The sequence below is a fragment of the Giraffa tippelskirchi genome, chromosome 3 (genome assembly GCF_054371585.1).
Source record: "Giraffa tippelskirchi isolate mGirTip1 chromosome 3, T2T-mGirTip1v1.2.pri, whole genome shotgun sequence".
Classification (NCBI taxonomy): Eukaryota; Metazoa; Chordata; class Mammalia; order Artiodactyla; family Giraffidae; genus Giraffa; species Giraffa tippelskirchi.
The window spans coordinates 179,727,697-179,749,957 of NC_137277.1; the positions used below are offsets into that span (position 1 = coordinate 179,727,697).

A 22,261-nucleotide genomic window follows, 5' to 3' on the forward strand; every position below is an offset into this window, starting at 1 on the left:
GGCAACCTCTACTGGACAGGGGCTTAATAGACACCCTCAGGGTGGAGGCCAGTGCAGAAATAAAGGTGTCATTATGAGGGCAGAACTGCCTTGTGATGCGGCGGTGGGAGCAGAGACTCTGGTGTCCAAGGCCCTTGGTCGACGGGCCTCCTCCCCGTGGGGGAACCGCGGCTGGTCCTGACCTTCAGTCAGCCTCGGGGGCCTCATCTGAGAAACGGGACAAGAAAGAACCAGGGGCTGTGGTGCTCCCAGGGCAGGGGGGACTGGATGGTGCATAGGGTTAGAGGGACCTATGGTTTCAACAAGTTCAGGCCAGGTGATGTCCTGTTGGTGGAGGACGAAAGCTTTAGATGTGGTGAAATGAAAGAGCAAAGCTCCAATCAGTGCTTAGAAGGTCCAGGGCGCGTTGCCAAGTGCTCCATATGGATGGTCCTGTTGGCCTCCAAGGAGACCTGTGAGGCCGGGACCGTTGTCACCTCTACTTTATAGGTGAGGAGATCGGGGCTCCAAGAGCTTAAGCGATCTTGTGCCCCAGGTCACAGTGCCACAGAATGACTGATAAACAGCAGCAGGCAGAGTGGTCACTCGAACAACTACACCAGGTCCCGTCACTGGCCTGCTCAGACCCCCAGTGACCTCCTACCGCTTGGTGGGCGAAGCTGAGCTCTTGCTGTGACCTTGGAGGCTCTGCCTGATGGATTACGCCATTTCTCCCCATGTCCCTCCTGCTTCTCTGCTCACTTCTCATGGCCGAGCTCTCTTCCTAGGGGCCCTCCACCCGTCTCTGCCTGGCTGGTCCTTCTTGGCGTCCAGGTTCCAGTTCAGATGCCCTCCCTCCCTGCCAGGAACCCGTCCCTGATGACCCTAAGGGGGGCCCCTGCCCCACTGTCCTGCCATCTCAGGGCCTTACCCTTTGCATGCCCCTCCTCACTCTCCCACAGTGAGGGATGAGCTTGCTTATTCAGTGGTTTTTTGTTCACTGTCTCACCCTCCAGACTGTGAGAGGGAGGGGGGCCATGTGGATCCAATCCCCCTGTTTCCCATGACAGGTGATATATATCATGTTCTCTTTATCCATTATCCTTTTATTTGTCAGTGGATGCATTGACCAGCCCTCTATTTCATTCTTCCCCACTCTATTCTTTATTTCCCTCCATCTGCCAACTTTGGTTTGCTCTTCTTTTTCTAGTCCCTTGCACATAAAGTTGTTTGTTAGAGATCTCTTCTTTTCTTAATGTCGGCATCTATCTCTATAAACTTCACCCTAGTTCTGGTGTGTAGTATTCCTATTTTTGTTTATTTTGACATTGAAAAGGTTCCTCTTTAATTTCCTCTTTGATCCATTGGTTGGTCAGGGGTGTGATGTTTAATTTCCACATATTTGTGAATGTCCTAGAGTTTCTTCTGTTACTGATTTCTAGTTCCATACCATTGGGACTGGAGAAGATACTTGGCATCACTTCAGTCTTTAAAGGTTTGCTCTCTATCCTAGTGTACACTTCATGTGAACTTGAGAAGAATGTGTGTTTTGCTGCTGTTGAATAGAATGTTCTATATATATGTTAGGTACATTTGATCTAAAGTGTAGTTCAAATCCTTATTGATTTTCTGTCTGGATGATTTATCTATCGTTGGAAATGGGATATTGAAGTCCCCTCATATCATTGTATTGTTGTCTATTTTTCCCTTTAGAACTGCAGGTTTTTGCTGAGTACATTTAGGGGCACTGATGTTGGGTCCATATTTATTTCTGGGAGTCCCTTCCGAGCAGAGTACTATTGGCTCAATGTCAGTGATGATGGAGTTGGTATTTCTCGGTGTTGGCCAGGCCACTGGCCTAAGCCACTTTCTGAGTCTGATGAAACCCTGGGCATGGTCTGCATTAATTTCAGTTTGATAGGCCTGAGCCCCCACCCTAGTGTGTCCTGGTGACCACAACAGTGGCTGCCCTTCATTGTCACCTATGCAGACATTGTCCCTCATCTTCACAGCATCCTGAGAACTGGGTATTACTAAGTTCATCTGTCTCTTGCTGTGAGTTGTTGGCACCTTCTGATTTGTAGCTTCTAGAGTGCTATGGGGAGAAGGCAATGGCACCCCACTCCAGTACTCTTGCCTGGAAAATCTCATGGACAGAAGAGCCTGGTAAGCTGCAGTCCATGGGGTCGCGAAGAGACGGACACGACTGAGCGACTTCACTTTCACTTTTCACTTTCATGCATTGGAGAAGGAAATGGCAACCCACTCCAGTGTTCTTGCCTGGAGAATCCCAGGGACGGCGGAGCTAGGTGGGCTGCCATCTATGGGGTCGCATAGATTTGGACACGACTGAAGCGACTTAGCAGCAGCAGCAAGTTCATTTGACAGATGAGAAAGCAGAGGCTCAGGAGGTGATTGGATCTTGGCTGGTATTCTCTTTGAGCCACCCCTATCTTGCCACACCCAGCAAAGGACCAACATGACCATTTGCCTTTGCTATTCCAGTCCTGAGATGTGGAGGGGTTGTTTTCGTAATGACTGTGATACTCATTCATTGGAAGGACTAATACTGAAACTTAAACTCCAATACTTTGGCCACGTGATGTGAAGAACTGACTCATTTGAAAAGACCTTGATGCTGGGAAAGATTGAAGGTGGGAGGAGAAGGGGGTGACAGAGGATGAGATGGTTGGATGGCATCACCGACTCAATGGACATGAGTTTGAGCAAATTTCGGGAGTTGGTGATGGACAGGGAGGCCTGGCATGCTGCAATCCGTAGGTCATGGGGAGTCAGACATGACTGAGCGACTGAACTGAACTGTGATACTGCCAACCTCAGCTGGCACCAACATCACATGTCCCTACTCTGACCTTCTTGTGGTCTGTGTCCACTGTCCTAGTTTTCAAATGCTGTTTTAAACCATCATTCTCTTGAAACCTCCTGCCCAAGCATAAGCACTGTTGCTCCCAGTAACTGACCCAACTTCCTCCCCATGTGGGAAAATGGGGCTCTGAGACACATACACCTTCTCTCTGTTGATAAATGATTCTGTGTGTCCTCAGTCATTCCAGAAGCAGAACAGCTTCTTCCTTGTGAAAGGCCAATACCAGCCATCTCCTTGGGTCTGTCTACTTCTGCCTCTGTGGGGGCCTGTCTACAGCAGCATCCCTCCCTCTCTCTTATTGCCTCAGCTCATCCAGCTCCACCACCTAAGCCTTCCTTACAGAGATTTTGGGAGATGCGCAAATCTTCCCACACATGACCTTGAAATAAATCCTTCACTTCAAATCCTCCAGCTCCCTGAATCCATGTCCTCCTGCACATCCACACGCTCTTTTCTGGGAGTGTAAGGGGCAGTTATGCCCTGAGAGTCAGTGGGTAAATGTCTATCCTCCCCATCCTCCAGGAGGATGGTGCTGAGGCATCCTCTATGAGGTCCTTAGTGGGTGCCCAGCAGGACTGCGCCCTGGTACCCACTGCTGTAATCCACTCATGAACCAAGGCTTTGCTGACTCTCCTCCTTGCCCTGCTCAGTCTCTCCATGTCCTCACCTGTGACTCTGGGCTCACCTCCTAGATGAATGATCGGCATCAGAGTCCTTGTTCAGGGTCTATTTGGGGGGCCCCCACCCTAAGACCCACACTTGCCCCACCTGCCTCCCCGAGGGAATTCAGTGCTCTTTCCTCCTGCTCCATGGGGTCTCTTATTGCACTTCCTGAGGCAGAGCCTCTGTCTCCTGTACCAGACTGTGAGCCCCTTGAGGGTAAAGATGAGCTCTTCATCACCTCTGTGTCCCCTTCACCTGGCACATTACCCAGCCCATCACTGGTCAAAAAGCTGGCTGAGTGAGAGTGTAAATAAATGGGTAATTGATGACATGAATCTCAAAGGCATTTACCCTGGGTGACAGACCCTGTGAAGTGATTTATCCCATCAGTGTGGCCCTCTCAATCCCCACCTTCTCCTCTCCCTTCAGGGGGCCTACCGCTGTCACCTGACCACCCCCACCCCCAAAGGTCCTGAGGCTCCTCCGTCTGCCATCAACACCTGTTCTGCCCTCTATAACGCCATTGTAATCAGTTCCCAGGATGCTGCCTTCCAGGAAAAGTCCCCAGACAGGGGAGTGGGTCTCTTGGTGGGAGATTCCAACTCTAGTTAAATAAAGGTTCCGGGAACCTGGGGAGATGCTATTATAATGTGACATAATTCAATGTCACTGTCCAGCAGATGTCACATTGGAGGGATGAATTTGTCCCTGCTGGACTCCCAAGCTCATTCAGAAGTACTCAGAACAACCGCCTGCTGCTTCTGATGTGAATAGCCCCAGGAAATGTTAATTTCTACAAATCAAGTCACTCAGCCCGAGTGCATGGAGCCGAGTTTCCAGCAGGAGGAAATAAAATCATGGCTGGGCAAGTGAAGCAGCTGCTGCCAAGCCAAGAGTTCATGGAGACCACGTCCAGTTTTGAAACCCCTGGGGGAACGGGATGCTCTGAGTACATCCAGAATACCTGGGGAACCCAAACTCCGTGACCTGGCTTGTCGTACACATAAGAAAACGGAGGAGCGCAGAGGCAAAGAAGCTTACCAGCGTCACACACAGTGAGGCAATGGCAGATCTGGGACTCAAATCTGAATCCAAACAAATCTTCCACCACCCTCAACTTCTTGGTAGAGCAGATAGATTGGGGATCATGCTGAAACTAAAAACCAGACCAAATAGCAACAGAAAAAAAAAGCCAGCACCCTGGACTGACTCAGAGGTTGTACTGGTCTGGGAATTAGGGCCACTGGAGTCTGGTGCTGGCTCTGTTCCCCCCCCCCCTTTTTTTGGACACTGGGCAAGTCTATTTCCTTCTCTGGGCCTCAGGTCCCTTATGTACAAAATGAAGAGGCTGATGATCTTAAGGGGTGTCTCAGTTCTGAAAATCTGTCATACTTTGGGCCTCAGTTTCCCCATTCAAGAGGTAGCATGCTTCACTTCCAAGGATGCTGTGAGAATCATGTGATGTCCATAAGAAGCTCCTTGGAGCAACTGGGTGATGGTAACCTTAGGAACAGTGTTCCCATCACTCCCACGTCTGCCTCAAGGTGACGCTGGCTGTAGAGCCAGTTCCACCTCTGAGCTGCTAGAAGGGGTGAAGGGAAACCAGTGTGTCATCTCCAGGCAGATAGTTCTCAGACGGGGCTGCAGGTCCTGGGGGTCCCAGACCCCCTCTGTATAAGGTGGATTTGAAGCCAGATCCTCTCACCATTCTAGTGAGTGACGTGAATCTCCTCAAGCTGCCTGCCAGGGGGTCTTGGCAGTGCCGGGCTTGGGCATAGAGCTGGGAAGAGGAGGAGGGAAAGGAGAGGGAAGCTTTATACACTGGTGAAAAATCTGGACTCTAGAATCAGAAAGACCTGAGGCCAATGACTGGCTCATCCCTTAGTATTTGCAGGATTTTGATCAAATCTTTCAACAGTTCTCCAGTTCTAACCCCGGTTTTCACATCTGTTAAATGGAAATGGAAATTCTCTCACATCTAATGCTGGCAAGACACTTAGTACCATGCTTGGCTCAGGGTGAGTTCTCCATACACAGTAGTCAGCAGTGCACCAGGACTAGTCACCACACATCTCCAGAGCGAGGTGTTCTTCAGGGAGGGGCTGCAGAACCCACCCTGCAGGAAAAAGGAAGAGTTTCAGAAGAGCTAGTCCAAGCCGACGAAGACCTGAAGGACAGATTCCCAGTCCACAGAGGGAACAGAGTGCATCTGCCTGCTTTTGATTGTGTTCATGAGAGCAGAGATGATTTGTACCTGCCTAACAGCAATTATAATAGAGGAGATTACAGACATGAGTTCATTGACAAGTGGTAATTATAATCATTATTGCAACAGTAAGTTGAAGGCTAAAGTTCATGTCAACACATCAGTCAGGAAGAAATGCCAATGTCAACCATGATCAAATGACTGTCGTGTGTATAAACAATGCGTGTGATGAGTATTGGGAGAGCAGATGATGGGGAACTGACCATGTACAGACACCCTGGGCACGTACAGGGCTCAATACTGACATCAAATGAGGCACAGCAGGTGAAACAACATCCCCCAAATTCCCCAGTGGGTGAATGGAGCCCAGACTCCAACCAAGATGTCTGAAGCTGAGGCTCTGAGCATCCGTCAGAGTTGACCAGCACCACATTTTTAGGCTGGAGCTTCCCAGGCCTCACTTGTTGACTTCCTTTGGGCTTCCCTTGTGGCTCAGCTGGTAAAGAATCCGCCTGCAATGCGGGAGACCTGGGTTCGATCTGTGGGTTGAGAGGATCCCCTGGAGAAGGGAAAGGCTACCCACTCCAGTGTTCTGGCCTGGAGACTTCCATGGACTGTATAATCCGTGGGGTCGCAAAGAGTCGGACACGACTGAGCAACTTTCACTTTACTTTCCCAGGCCTCAAAGGCTGAGCAAAGGACAGAGCAGCTAAAGCACTTAGGGGCTGGGGGAGGGGACCTTCCCTGTGGTCCTAATGTGATGGACGGGAAGTTATCAGCAGAGACCTTGTCTGTCGCACAGAAAGATGGATGCACTGAGCCATGGCCTTTCCAGCTCCCTGGGATTCTGAAATCCTTGTAGGCTTCCCCCTCAGCACCCACCAAAGAAAAGCCCCTCACACCCAGCTGCCCAAGTAGATCTTTCCCCAGTACTGAGGCTACAGGGCTGCAGCAAGATCTGGAACTCAAGTATGCACACATTTGTGAATTGGAATAAAATGCCAGCTGAATATTAGTCTTCGATTTTCCCTCTTGAGTTACTGAACCATGAAATACCAGTCGTTTTACTGTGAGAGATGTTACACAAGACAAGTTATTATGTACATATATTAATTCAGCTATTCACATGCATAAGGAGGTACACACACACACACGTACACACACACACACACACACAGAAGACAAAATCCTAAAAGGCTCTTCAGTTCAGTTCAGTTCAGTTCAGTCGCTCAGTCGTGTCCGACTCTTTGCGACCCCATGAATCGCAGCACGCCAGGCCTCCCTGTCCATCATGAACTCCCGGAGTCCACCCAAACCCATGTCCATCGAGTCGGTGATGCCATCCAACCATCTCATCCTCTGTCATCCCCTTCTCCTCCCACCCCCAATCCTACCCAGCATTAGGGTCTTTTCCAATGAGTCAACCCTTCGCATGAGGTGGCCAAAGTATTGGAGTTTCAGCTTAAACATCAGTCCTTCCAATGAACACCCAGGACTGATCTCCTTTAGGATGGATTGACTGGATCTCCTTGCAGTCCAAGGGACTCTCAAGAGTCTTCTCCAATACCACAGTTCAAAAGCATCAATTCTTTGACGCTCAGCTTTCTTCACCGTCCAACTCTCACATCCATACATGACCACTGGAAAAACCATAGCCTTGACTAGACGGACTTTTGTTGGCAAAGTAATGCCTCTGCTTTTAAATATGCTATCTAGGTTGGCCATAACCTTCCTTCCAAGGAGTAAGCGTCTTTTAATTTCATGGCTGCAGTCACCATCAGCAGTGATTCTGGAGCCCAAAAAAATAAAGTCTGACACTGTTTCCACTGTTTCCCCATCTATTTCCCATGGAGTGATGGGACCAGATGCCATGATCTTAGTTTTCTGAACGTTGAGCTTTAAGCCAACTTTTTCACTCTCTTCTTTCACCTTCATCAAGAGGCTCTTTAGTTCTTCTTCACTTTCTGCCATAAGGGTGGTGTCATCCGCATATCTGAGGCTCTTCAGGGGCTTTAAAGTCCCAAATTCATCAAAAGTCCTTTTCCTGGCATCCTAAGCCCACCCAGGAATAATCATTCTAATCTTGTCCCTCCAGCTCCTTTTCTTTCCCTGAAGCTGAGCTTGCCCTGTGGACACTGTCTTCTGAATGGAAGGCAAGTTTTCACTTCTCTTGGGTATATTCCTAGCAGCAGAATCTCTGAGTTCTACAGTAAGCCTATGCTTAAGTTTTTGAGGAACTGCCAAACTGCTTTTCACAGTGGCTACACTATTTTATAGGGCTTTCCTGGTGGCTCAGATGGTAAAGAATCTGCCTGCTTATACCCATTAATAGTATATGAGGGTTCCAATTTTTCCATATCCTCACCCACAGTTGCTATTGTCTACTTTTTGCTTATAGTCATTCTAATGTATAGAAAACAGTATCTCACTGTGGTTTTAATATTCTTTAATGACCAATGATGTTGAGCATCTTTTCATGATCTTACTGGTCATTTGTATATCTTTTTTAGAGAAATGTCTATTCAAATCTTTAGCCCATTTACAAATTGAGTTGTTTGGCTTTTTGTTGTGGCATTGTAGGACTTCTTTACATATTCTGAGACTTCCCTGGTAGCTCAGAGGATAAAGCGTCTGCCTACAATGCGGGAGACCCAGGTTCAATCCCTGGGAGGAAGATCTCCTGGAGAAGGAAATGGCAACCCACTCCAGTATTCTTGCCTGGGAAATGCCATGGACGGAGGAGCTTGGTAGGCTACAGTCCATGGGGTCACAAAGAGTCGGACACGACTGAGCGATTTCACTTCACTTTACATATTCTAGATAAAAGTCACTTATCAGATGCATGATTGGCACAAGTTTTTCCTGATTCTATAGTTTGCATTTTCACTTTCTTGATGAAGTCCTTTGAAACACAAAAGTCTTTAATTTTGATGATGTCTGACATATACTTTTTTCTTGTAGAACTATGCTTTCGGTGTTACATCTAAGAAACCGTTGCCTTATTTAAGCTCATAATGATTTCTGCCTGTTTGTTGTTTAGTCACTAAGTTGGGTCAGACTCTTTTGTGACCCCATGGACTATAACCTATCAGGCACCTCTATCTATGGGATTTCCCAGGCAAGAATACTGGAGTGGGTTGCCATTTCCTTCTCCAGGGGATCTTCCCAACTCAGGAATGAAACCCGGATCTCCTGCATTGCAGGCAGATTCTTTACCACTGAGTCACCTGGGAAGATCTTTCTGTCTATATTTACTTCTAATTTTAGCCCTTAGTACTTCCCTGGTGGCTCAGTTGGTAAAGAATCTGCCTGCAATGCAGAAGACCTGGGTTTGATCCCTGGGTTGGGAAGATCCCCTGGAGAAGGAAAATGGCAACTCACTCCAGTATTCTTGCCTGGAGAATTTAGAATTTCATGGACAGAGGAGCCTGGCAAGCTACAGTCCATGGGATCACAAACAGTCGGACACATCTGAGCGACTAGCACTTTCACTTTAGCCCTTACATTTAGGCTTATCTACTTTGAGTTAGCTTTTGTATATAGTGTGCGACAGGGATCTAATTTTGTTGTTTTACATACGGCTAGCCAATGGTCTCAGCATCATTTGTTTAAAAGACTACTCTTTCCCCACTCAGTTAATTATCTTATCTTTTTTGAAAATCCATTCACTATATAGGTAGTGCTATATCTGGACTCTAAATTCTATTTCACTGATCTATGTCTTTATTCTTATGCCAAAACCCCACTATTTTAGTTATATTGTAGCTTTGCAGTAAACTTTGAAATCCGTAAGTAAAAGCCTTCCAAGTTTATTTTCTTTTTCAAGACTATTTTGGCCAGTCTGTATCCTTATGAATTTCAGGATAAACTTGTTAAGTTCTCACAAAAAAAAGACAGCTGAATTTTGGTAAAGATTGTGAATCTGTAGTTCAATTTGGGAAGCATTTTTATCTAACCAATATTTAGTCTTCTGGTCTATAAACTTTCCATTTATTTTGATCTTGATATTTATTTAGCTATTTAATTTATTTCAACAATGTTTTGTAGGCTTCAGAGTGTTGTGCACTTATTTTGTTAAATTTATCCCTAAGTATCTTCTTCTGTTTGATGCTATTATTAATGGAATTATTTTTTTAACTTCATTTCAGATTGTTCATTGTTAGCATGTAAAAATACACTAGATTTTTGTGTATTATCTTGTATCTTTCAATTTTGCTGAACTTGTTTATTAGATTAATCATTTTTGTGTGTTTGGATTCCTTAGAATTTTTCATCTGCAGTACCCTGCCATCTGCAAATAGATTTAATTTAATTTTTCTTTTACCATCTAGATGCCTTTTCTTTCTTTTCTTGTCTTATTGCCATGGTTAGAACCTCTAGTATAATGTTGAATAGAAGTAATGAGAGCCGACGTCCTAGTCTTGCTCCTGATTTCAAGGGAAAGCATTCAGTCTTTCACTAATATGTCTAACGTTATTTGCGGAATTTTCATAGATGAACTTTGAATAAAGAAATTTCTTTCTTTCTTTTTTTGGTTGTTGTTGAGTATTTTTATCATAAGAAGATGTTGGGTTTTGCCAAATGCTTTTCATGTATCTATTGAGATGGTCATGTGATTGTTATCTTTTATTCTATTAATAAGCTATGTCATGCTGATTTTCACATGTTAAACCAAACTTCCATTCTTGGGATAAGTCCCACTTGGTCATAGTGAATAAACTTCTTTATATCCAGTTTTTTAGTATTTTATTGATGATTTTTACACCTATTTCCGTAAAGATTCTGTAGTTTTCCTTATTTATGATACCTCTGACTGGTTTTGGTATCAGGGTAATACTGGCTTTGTAGAATGAATTGGGGAGTGTTCCCCCCTCTTCTAGTTCATCAATATGATTTGTCCTAGTTGAATAAAAGATTGGAGTTTTAAAACAACTGGGGCTTTATCCTCACTCTCTGTCCTCACTTTCTGAAGAATTATCATTCCTGCTCCTCCTGTGATTCTGGACTTGGGTACCCCCGCATAGCTGGGCACAGAGGGCTAACCATCCCAATCAGATCAAACTCCTCCCTCTCCTGTCTCCACATTCATCCTTCCTTAAGTCCAGGAGATATTTTTTATGGCGTATTTTCCCAGTACCCTCTTCTCTGTTCCCTCTGTCCCATCCTTCTCCCAGGCCTGCTCATCCTCCGTTTGTATTATTGCAATAACTTCTGCTCAGGCCTCTAGTTTCCCTTGTCTCCAGTCCCTCTGCAGAGACAGTTTTCTAAAACCCCTGTAAGAGCAAATGACAGCTCTGTCCAGTCTCTTTCACCGAGGTTTCACTTCCTGAAATTCAGGGATACCAAAATAATTCCACTGGGGCACTCTTCTTACAGAGGGAGAACTTCTGTGTCTCCAGGGCATCTAGAGGCAGAGGCTGAAGCAACCAGCCACTGGCATACTTATTATTTGAACTTTTCGATTTAATGTTTCAAATCTATGCACATTTTATCCTCTATAATTGATTGTGGTGTTTTAATATCAAATAATGGGCATTTTCTCTGGTCTTGGACTAAAAACGACACCCTGGGAAGATGCCTGGTGCCTACTCCCTGGCTCACTGCTATTCATTCCCCAATGAGACCAGGAGTTAGACTGGTAGGATTGGGGCATCTCCCTAGATGTCAGTTTTACTCTAAGGTCAGAAAAGGTCTTATTTCATATTAAAATAATCATGAATAGGTTGTGCTGACAATTCCCCAGGGTTGCACAAGCCCCAGGCCTCTAACTCCCCCACATCACCATCTACCACTTCACCTCCTTTCTCCTAGCGTCACCCATAGGTCTCAAACAAGACATTTGTGGCCATCACATACATGTTGCATGCACACCTTCAAGGTACACAGAACACATACATGTGTATGTGTACCCTACAGCACTGTTCAAACAGCCTGTAGCAGTCCCCATTTATCACCGTTCCCTGGATGGAGCACAAATACCCATGCAGTCCCTTTGCACCAGATGAAGGGAACTAATATTTTTTGAGCACCTACTGTGTGCCACACAACAAACTGAGCCCTTCATATGTGCTTTCTTCCTTAAGCTTTTCACCAGCCCTTTGAAATTCATTTTACAGATAGTGAACATGAGACCCAGAGAGATGACCCCCATCACACAATGTGTAGGTTGCTGGCCTTGAATGGTGCCTCTAGATCCTGTGGCTCCTCCCTTGCCTCATCCCTACTTTTCTGCTGAACAGAAGTAATCAAAGGGGCAGAACTTTGCAACTGTTAGTTTAGACTAATAGAATGAGCGGCCTCTGTGGTAGTGGTTAGTGATTATCTCACCACCAGAGGGGATCTAGACCTCAGCTGGGCGGGGAGGGGAGGCCCTGGTAACTTCTAAGGCCTCGGGGGCCCAGGGAACATCTGAGCATCTCCTGTGAGTGTGTTGTTTGCATTCTAAGCTGTTTATGCTCATTGGGACCCAGCAGAACTTCTGATACACCTCCCCCAATTCCTTCACAACCCGATGCTGCTGTGCTCACACTAAAAGAGAAGCTGCTTTTTTGTGTGTAAAAATCTTCTGGGCAATCAAGCCTTTTTAAAACTTAAATTCCCACTTGGGAATGGACAGAAGAGACAGGAAAAGGCTGTTCCCTGCATTCAGGAGAAGTAGTTCTCTGATAGAAACCCCTACAGGAGCCATTGCCTGCACCCACCCCCAACCTAGACCCTCCGCAGAGAGGGAGGGAGGGAGGAAGCCTGGCCAAGCAGATCACACAGTCTTAGCACGAACCCCAGCTCTCCTCTCACCGGCTGTATGACTTCAGGCAGGTTTCTTCCCTTTCTGAGCCTCAGTCCCCTCATCTGTGAAATAAGATGGTAATAGTCTTGTTATTAATTTTCACTCTCATTAGATTGGGAGCGAAGGCACACAGGAGGACAGGCTAAGCTCCTGGCACATCCAATATATTGCCATTATTTTTACTATTCTCTTTAGTGTCTGATCATCACTTTGCCGACAAAGGTTCATCTAGTCAAAGTTATAGTTTTTGAGTAGTCATGTACAGATGTAATGGAGAAGGTAATGGCACCCCACTCCAGTACTCTTGCCTGGAAAATCCCATGGATGGAGGAGCCTGGTGGGCTGCAGTCCATGGGGTCGCTAAGAGTCAGAGATGACTGAGCGACTGCACTTTCATGCATTGGAGAAGGAAATGGCAACCCACTCCAGTGTTCTTGCCTGGAGAATCCCAGGGACGGGGGAGCCTGGTGGGGTGCCGTCTATGGGGTCACGCAGAGTTGGACACAACTGAAGTGACTTAGCAGCAGCAGCAGCAGTACAGATGTGAGAGTTGGACCATAAAGAAAGCTGAGCCCTAAAGAACTGATGTTTTCCAACTGTGGTGCTGGAGAAGACTCTTGAGAGTCCCTTGGAGTGCAAGGAGATTAAATCAATCCATCCTAAAGGAAATCAACACTGAATTCATTGGAAGGACCCTATGCTGAAGCTCCAATACTTTGGCCATCTGATGTGAAGAGCTGACTCATTGGAAAAGACCCTGTTGCTGGGAAAGACTGAGGACAGGAAGAGAAGGGGGTGACAGAGGATAGGATGATTGGATGGCATCATCAACTCAATGGACATGAGTTTGAGCAAAGTCCAGGAGATAGTGAAGGACAGGAAAACCTGGCGTACTGCAGTCCATGGGGTTGCAAAGAGTCGGACATGACTGAGTGACTGAATAACAACCCCAGACTTTCCAAGCTAGACTTTGACAGATGACAGAGTCTGAGGGCTGCTTCAGAAACACCTGTGAAGATTTCTGAAATTCATAGTCCAGAATCCCATCTGAGGAGAAGCTGATTCCTTACACTGGAATGGGCCTGGTGAAGATGCTGAGACTCAGACAAGGTTGTCCACCTTGACTAAGGCCCAGGGGTCTGTAATGTCTCACGCTCAGCAGGTTTAGCTTTGAGATAGGCTGGGACCTGGGACACTTTGCTTCAGTGCTTACACCTGGACATTTTCCTCCAGCAACAGAATGCAGAGAAACTAGAAGGAACTAAAAAGAACTGCCTGCATGCACAGCTGGGGCAAATTAGGAACCAGATATAAAAAGACCAAAAACCCATACAGCACCACCAAGGGCAGTTCACCTAAGTCGCTTTTCTGGCCTGACCCCTGGACCTACCCTTACCTTCACCCCATATTAGGAATCAACTTACCCTCCCTTCAGGGAGCAAGCAAAGGAAACTGTTACTTATTCTCACTCTCCCCAGCTGCAGCATGGGGCCCCAATAAAGCCTTGAATCTTTTGCCTGGCCCCTTATCAATTTCTATTGACAAAGGAGGTCAAGAACCTGGTTGGTAACAACTTGGTCCCTGCCCTGGTGGTGCCCGAGGGCCAGCTCTGGGAAGGCCTCCCCTGCCCCTGGCCTTCCTCTGAGGTCTGGGCTGAGTCTCTACAGGGTACCAACCACAATCTGTCTCATTCTGGTTAGTGCCCAGGCCTGGGTCTCTCTGCTCAGCCCGAGCCTTTGGTGATGGAGACAGCATGAGCTCTGGAGTCAGGCTGACCAGGTCTAGATCCTGCTCTATCATTTACCAGCTTTGGGATTACAGTATGTGCTCTGATGTCACATGGCCTGCGGTTGGTTGATTCCTGGCTTTGCCATTGACAAACTCTGTGACCTTGGGCAAGTCTCTCAACTTGTTGTAAGGACTGAGTTAACGCATGCAAATCATACTTGGAAGAGAGCCAGGCCTGAAGTAAGCACCTGCGAATCTCAGATGTACTCATGATCAGCTGTGCATCTCAGGTATGTCACCTAAGCATAGTGAACCTCAGGTAAGCCCCCTAGGTATTATGAATCTTAGTTTCCTTAGATCAGTACAATAGGGAGAACCGTCCCCACCTTTGGAGACTGGTGTGAGGATGGACAAGATGAGGTCTCAGAATCACCTGAATGTCTGGCTGCTGCCTATTAAGCCACGAGGTGGGTTATGAGTTTGGTCTATACCACCCCCTTCTGGCTCTACCATTGCACATCCACCTGTCACTCCCATCCAGCCTCAGACATCCAGTCCTCCTCATCCTTCACCTGGTGATAGTATCATCATCTTCCTGGAGTCAGTAGAGGGCCACGTGAGCAAGTGCTCACAAAATGACTGGTGCAGGGTTGGGTCCTAGAAAATGCTCAAAAGATAGGGGCTTATTATCATCAGTTGGGATGTGGTTTCATTCTTAGGACCGTGCAACGGACAAGGAGGACAGCCAACTTCTGCTGCCATTCTGCCCCGATGGGGAGTTGGGGTGAGTCCCTTCCCCCTACTGAGCCTCATTTTTCCCATTGTACCATGGGCTCAAGCTGGGATGAATGGCCTGTCCAGTTCTGACTCTGAACACAGCATGCAACTGATCACCCCATCTGTCCTTTCTTGACTCATCTGCCCGCTATGACCCTACCCCTGCTCTAGCCCAAACTGAGGAGGTCATTTGTGTCCTTTAGGCCACAATAGGAGTGAGCCTCTCATGTCTCCAAGAGCATCCATGCAGGTTCCCAGGAAAACCCGCTTACATGTTCATCACTGTGGAAACCCTCACCAGTCTCCAGTCAGTTTTAGTTCAGCCTGGATTTAGTTCATGGCTTTGATTAGCCATAGCAGGGGTTTCTAGAATGCCTTAGTGGAGGGCGCAGATATGGTAAAATCATGTTTCATAAGGTCTAGTTGAGAGTAAAGGGGGAAGGAAATCCACAGTGCTATGCTCAATGGCATAGGCTCTGTTATGTTGTCAAGAGTAAGTCTAGATCACATATGGGGAAAAAGAGACTTGGCGAGGTTGAGTCTTTTGCCTGAGATCACACAGCTAGAGGCAGAGAGAGATAGAGGCAGGATACAAACCTGCCTGGTAGGAGGAGGTGAGATGGAAGGGCAGACAGCAGAGACCGTGACAGATGCTACCCCCTGAGATAAGTAATAACATCCAATCAATGAGAAGCCCCCCCTGATGCTCCAGCCCCAGCTTCCATGTCCTGCCTCGTGTCCAAGGCTGGAGTGCCCTGTCCCCCACTACTCTGGCTCATGACTCCATCCATTCTGCTTGGCTGTCCCTCGCAGCTGGGATTCTCTATCCCCACCCAACCCCTGTGAACTAAAATAGTGCCAGCCATATCAGTAAAGAAAGGATGTTACAGTTATCAAACCATCACGTTACAGCCGTCTAGACCCTGACCCCTAAGGGAATTCGTGATGCAGACAAACAGGCTGCCCTCTGTCAAGTCCATCTAGCAGTCAGCGGCTGCAGCCACTCTAGACAGTGAACCCTAAGGAAACTCAGTATGAGTAAACACAGGATACTGGCCCCAGATAACTGAGATGTCTATCAAAGTAATGATTTCAGTGAGTTCAGACTCTTGCATCTTCCTATACATGGAAAAGTGCTAAATTCCTTAACTTGAGATGTCTGGTTTTCTTTTATTAACATTAATCTTTTGATGTTCCAACTACCTGGTCTTTTGTTGCAAAAAAAGAGAAAGAACAAAGAAAAACCTCCCATATACCCTAGCTCTACTCCCACTCCTGTCTTGCCTTTTTGGAGCAAGCCTGTGAGTCATCTGAGCAGCTATTTTCTGGATTTAACTCCTCAGATTTGTCCACTGAATAAAACTTCTAGGTTGTGCATTATTTTTCAGTCGACCCTCTCTTCACCCTTTAGATCACAGCTCAAGCTTCACCTTTTCCAGCTATGAAATGAATCACCTCTCCTGGAGTCTCCAGCAGCACCTTGCTCCCACTCCTGTTTTCTGCACCATTATGACTGGGTTTCCTGTTGTCTCCTGCCCACCCATCTATGATGTCAAATCTGGCCTCTATACCCTGACACCAAATTAAATCTCAGAGACAGAGTTTTGAGTAAAGTAGAAATAGCTTTATTGAATTGCCAGGCAAAGGGGACCACAGCAGGGTAATAATGCCCTCAAAACTGTGTGTCCCAACCTGAAGCAGGTGGGTGCATGAGAAGTCACTTCAGTTGTGTCTGACTCTTTGTGACCCTATGGACCATAGCCCACCAGGCTTCTCTGTCCATAGGATTCTCCAGGCAAGAATAGTGGAGTGGGTTGCCATTTCCTTCACAGGGGTCTTCCTGACCTAGGGATTGACATTGCATCTCTTAAGTCTCCTGCATTGGTAGGTAGGTTCTTTACCAAAAGCACCATCTGGGAAGGAGCGGGTAGTGAGAAGTTTTATAGTAATGGTTCAGAGGGGATGTGATCAGTTTGTGGGCATCCTTCTGATTGGTTAAGCATGTGGTAACTTCATGGCAAATGGATGAGGAAACAATGTAAAGTGACAGACTTTATTTTCTTGGGCTCCAAAATCAAGCAGATGGTGACTGCAGCCATGAAATTAAAAGACACTTGCTCCTTGGTAGAAAAGCTATGACCAACCTAGCACAGACATTACTTTGTTGACAAAGGTCCATCTAGTCAAAGCTATGGTTTTTCCAGTGGTCACGTATGGATGTGAGAGTTGAACTATAAAGAAAGCTGAGCACTGAAGAATTGATGCTTTTGAACTGTGGTGTTGGGGAAGACTCTTGAAAATCCCTTGGACTGCAAGGAGAGCCAACCAGTCCATCTTAAAGGAAATCAGTCCTGAATATTCATTGGAAGGACTTATGCTGAAGCTGAAACTCCAATACTTTGGCCACTTGATGCGAAGAACTGACTCATTGGAAAAGACCCTGATGCTGGGAAAGATTGAAGGCAGGAGGAGAAGTGGATGACAGAGGACAAGATGGTTGGATGGCATCACTGACTCGATGGACATGAGTTTGAGCAAGCTCCGGGAGTTGGTGATGGACAGAGAAGCCTGGCGTGCTGCAGTCCATGGGGCTGCAAAGAGTCAGACACAATGAGCAACTGAACTGACTGAAGTGGGAGTCAGCATCATCATCCTTTTGGTTCCAACTGGTCTGGAGTTTATGTGCTTGTGGGCAGCATACCACTAACTTCTCCCACCTGGTGGGGGTTTCAGTTTATGCAAAATAGCTCAAAGATATTGTTATGTACATCCCTTGATGGGGGAAATGAAGACCCTGCCCTGAGGCTGTACTACTGTTTCTTTTGACTGTTTCTCCCTTTTCTCTGCATCCCCTCCCTTCCTTATTTAGCAACTGTTGGAACCTGATGGGTTGGAACTCAAGGAAGGTCAAGGAGGCTGAACGAAAGACTATTTCCTATAATCAAGAAATGGGAGGCACAGAAAGGTTTTTGTGCCTTGGAGGGCCCACAGGGTCCTACTCTGTATCACCTGCCAGTTCCTTGAAGACTTGGACATGGACAAGCATTAATCTCTCTATTCTGAGCCTCTAGGTACCACCTGGTTTAGAGCAGGAAGTCAAAAACTATTCGTTGAATTCATGAAAATAAGTCTGGGTTGAATACTTTGGTGAAGTTGCTTGCATTTAAACAAAAGACAGAGCCTCAAGCCATAGGAATGAAGCTCCAGTGGTAGAATTTCAGGCACCAGTAAACTCAGGACAGATGCTTCCTCTGTTGTCTGATGCCTGGAGGAGGAAGCGGCTGTCTCAGCAGGTGGAATTTTCCATTTGTGGCTTTCCAGTGCAGAAACAATCACATGGTCTCCTGAAAAACACAAGTGTGTCATGGAAACAAATGTATTTCCCCTTTGACTTTCTGGTGGGAGGAAACTTCTCTCTCGCCCTGTTAGGTTTTCTTGAGCTGGTTCTGGTTGACAGAATGTTCCTTCCTCACATCCTTTTCTCCCTGCCTTGTGGCAATACCCTGCTGACCTTTCCTCCATCCCAGCTCTTCCACTCCACAGCCACCGAGCCCATGTAACAGCACAGCTCTGCTGGCAGGGAGGCCTTGAAGTTGGTCGGGAGCTTGGAGAAGTCTTATTCTGCAGCTCAGACTTTCCGTGCCAATCCTGTTGGCTGGGCTGCTTTTTCTAAGCTAACTTGATGTCTGTCCTGATCACTGGTCTCTTCCCTGGTCCTGTGCCCAAGCCCCTTCTCTTATGCCACATTTCTACACACTGACAACCTCTTTGACTTCCAGCTCATCCCACCCTCCACTCTGCCCTAGAGTGATCCAGCTGGATCCCTCCTGCTGGAAACCCTTCTCAAGCTCCAGAGTGTCCTCAGGTCATGGTCCAACCTCCGTGGCCCTGCACCAGCTGTGCAGAAGCACAGACATTAGCCAGGTACCCACCAGGCAGGAACCGCCCCCCTGCTTTTGCACCTGCTCTTTTCTCTGCTTTCATGTTCTTCCCTCCCCGTTGGCCTGCTGGATTCTTACTCACTCTGTTAGGGGAAACACTGACTGAAACTGCCCACCCTGGCCAGGCACAGTAGTAACCACTTGCCTGAGTTATTTTACAACAGGAGGTCTTAGTAACTGACATGAAACTAACAAGATACCACCAACTGGAAGAATTTGGGAAAGGTAGAAAGGAGATGCCACATGTCCCACCACCTCCTGGAATCCTTCTCTCTGGCTTCCCTCTTGGCTTAGCAATCTGTGCATCTCCAGGAAGGACCCTGAGTAAGGATGATTGGCCAAAGACAACCCGGAAACTAATCCTGTCACCATAAAACTTGAGACTGTGAACCACGTGGCGGAGCAGTTCTCTGGGGTTCCCTTACCCTATTGCTCTCCACCCAGGTGCTCCTTCCCAATGAAGTCTCTTGCTTTGTCAGCTTGTGTGTCTCCTCGGACAATTCATTTCTGAGTGTTAGACAAGAGCCCACTCTCAGGCCCTGGAAGGGGTCCCACTTCCTGCAATAATTCAAGGCTCAGTCCCAACATCCCCTTCTCTGTAAAACCCTCTGTAACACACTGACTGAAACTGTCCACCTTGGCCAAGCACTGTAATAACCATCTGTGTGAGTTATTTTATGACAGGAGGTCTTGGTAAGGGACATGGAACTAACAAGCCACCACCAACTGGAAGAATTCAGGAAAGGTCACAAGGAGACGCCGTGAGTCTGTTCCTAGCTCCACTCAGGGTTCTCAGTTACGTATTCCCTGGTCTGTCTCTCCCACTAAACTGTGACCGTCTCTAGGTCAGAAGCCAAGCTTGATTTTCTGTGTCTGGCAACAGATGAACTGTCAGTGTGTTTGTGGAGGGAATGAATGAATGGACTTACTACTGTTAAGACAACAGCAACAGTTTCTGGAGCATATGCTATGGTATACTGCCTAGCACTCTACTAGGTAATTTGCCAACTTATCCACCATAGTATCACACTCCATTCTGAATTTAGCATGATTATCAGGCCCACTTTACAGAGGCGATACATTGGCTCAGAGATGTCAAAGGTGCAGTCCAAGGTCACACTTTGAGGGAAAGAAAGGGTTTGAATTTGAACCCAGAGATCTTGCCTCCAGCCTCTTCATTTACCAAGTGTTTACTACGCACCTGGAGAAGGAAATGGCAACCCACTCCAGTATTTTTTGTCTAGAGAATCCTGTGGACAGAGGAGACTGATGGGCTGCTGTCCATAGGATTGCAGAGTCGGACACGACTGAAGCGACTTAGCATGCATGCATGTATACTATGCATCAGGCACTGTCCTGTGGTCTGGGGACAGAGCTGGACCAAGAACAGGTCAAGTCTTTGCCTCACAATCAGAGCTCCCACTGTATGGGGTGGGGAGGAGACAAACACTAATAAAATATATCTAAATAATGCCAGGGCTGATAATTGCTATGCATAAAAATAGGGCAGGGCTGGGGGCAGAGTGATAGGCTGGGCAGGGTGATGTTTTTTGGGACATCTGAGCAGAGACTTGAATGAAGTGGAGGGACAAGCCCTGGTTACAGCAGAGGGAAGCATGTTCTTGGCAGGGTGTGTGTGTGTTAGTTGCTCAGTCGTGTCTGACTCTTTGCGACCCCATGGACTATAGCCCGCCAGTCTCCTCTGTCCATGGGGATTCTCCAGGTGAGAATTCTAGAGTGGGTTGCCAACCCCTTCTCCAGGGGTTCTTCCCCACCCAGGGATTGAACCTGGGTCTCCTGCATTGCAGGCAGATTCTTTACCATCTGAGCCACCAGGGAAGCCCAGAGGACAACAGCAAATGTAAAGTCCCAGAGGCAAGAATGGGGTCTGTTTGAGAAACAGCAGGAGGTCAGTGTGGCTGGAGTTCTGCCAGTGGAAAAGTCAGAGGGGAGCAAGGTCAGAGCAGTGGCCTTGGGGCGGATGGGGAGGAGGCTTGGGGGTCACACACATCTGAGTCAGCCCAGTAGCCTTGGAGGGCTGGGAGCAGAGGGGATGACTGCCTCTTTACTGATTCAAAGGTTCCTTCTGGCCTCTGGGAGGAGCTTGGTCTTGGACCCTCACTCTGATACTCTTCCTTTTTGTTAATTTATTAAACTGCTTCTTCTCAGTCCTGGGCTCACATATGGGGTGGTCTTGGTCACTCTGAGACTCTGCCAGGTTGGGAAAGTCCCAGAACCACAATCATGATTTACCAAGCATGAAATGATGGTGCCAGGAAGGTCCCCTCACCCACATATTCTCCTATAGTTCTCACAACAGCCCCATGAGTAAGGTCATATTGAAGGAGGGAACAGACAGAACAGGCTCCATCTTGAAAGCAGAACTCCATCTTAGACCGGACTGTGAACACTGGGCTACATACATGGTCACCCTCCCAATGGACTCTGAACTCTGCACCCAGTGTCTATGGAAACAACATACCAACGGAAAACCAGACCCCCGGATGGAAGAGCCTCAGGGCTCGTACCTAAACTCTTCGTCACCTAAAAGAATACATTAATTAGCTCTGTAACAGAACAGAGTCGCAAATTCTATTATGCTTATCGGGGTATGACCACAGGCCTATTGACAAATGTCCACTGTTTAACTACCTATGCTTAGGGCACATGAACCATGGGTTAACTTTGATCGTCTCTCTCTTTTTCTTTGTCCAAACTAGTTTCAGGGAATTTGGGGAGGTGAGTTTGAGCACGTACACTTAGGGTATATAAGGTTTTCACAAAAACTGGTCTGGGTCCTTGGCTAAGAGGAGACTCTGCCTTGGGCCCGCCGGAGTAATAAACTACACTCCACTATCTGCATTGTCCTTCTGAGTGAGTTTGTTTCCCGGAACACGTGGCTACAACAATTGTAAAGATGAGGAGACTGCGACTCAGAGAGCCTGGGCTGCCTGACGCAAGCCCTGTAAAGAAGGGAGTCTCCCTGAAATGGGAGCTCAGGGAGGGTCAGGAGCTCACCCAAGGGCACACAGCATTTTTTCAGATCCCACTCCTACCTTGGCCAGTAGCACTGAGCTTCTCCCACTCTGATCCTCAGGTCAGGATTGGCCGTAGGGCAGAGTGAGGCTGAGCTTGCAGGGGGGTCTTTAAAAATGATAAATCAGATCATTTCACCCCCTGACTGTGGCTGATGGGGGGAACTCTAGCCTTTAAGCTGAGTCAGTCTCATGACTTCATGGCCAATCACACTCCAGCACTGGGGCAGCTGATGCCACAGTGTAACCCCCAGGCCC

The 22,261-nt window shown here is 47.2% G+C and overlaps 1 long non-coding RNA gene across 1 annotated transcript; it reads right to left on the reverse strand.

Annotated features, from left to right (window-relative positions):
- Positions 1–4,217: 4,217 nt before the first annotated feature.
- On the reverse strand, positions 4,218–16,534 carry LOC145543706 (uncharacterized). The gene is made up of 3 exons (XR_014080977.1): positions 16,483–16,534; positions 12,531–12,584; positions 4,218–5,645 (listed from the first exon to the last, which is right to left on the reverse strand). It is a non-coding gene; the product is annotated as an uncharacterized LOC145543706 (long non-coding RNA).
- Between the last annotated feature and the right edge of the window lie 5,727 nt (positions 16,535–22,261).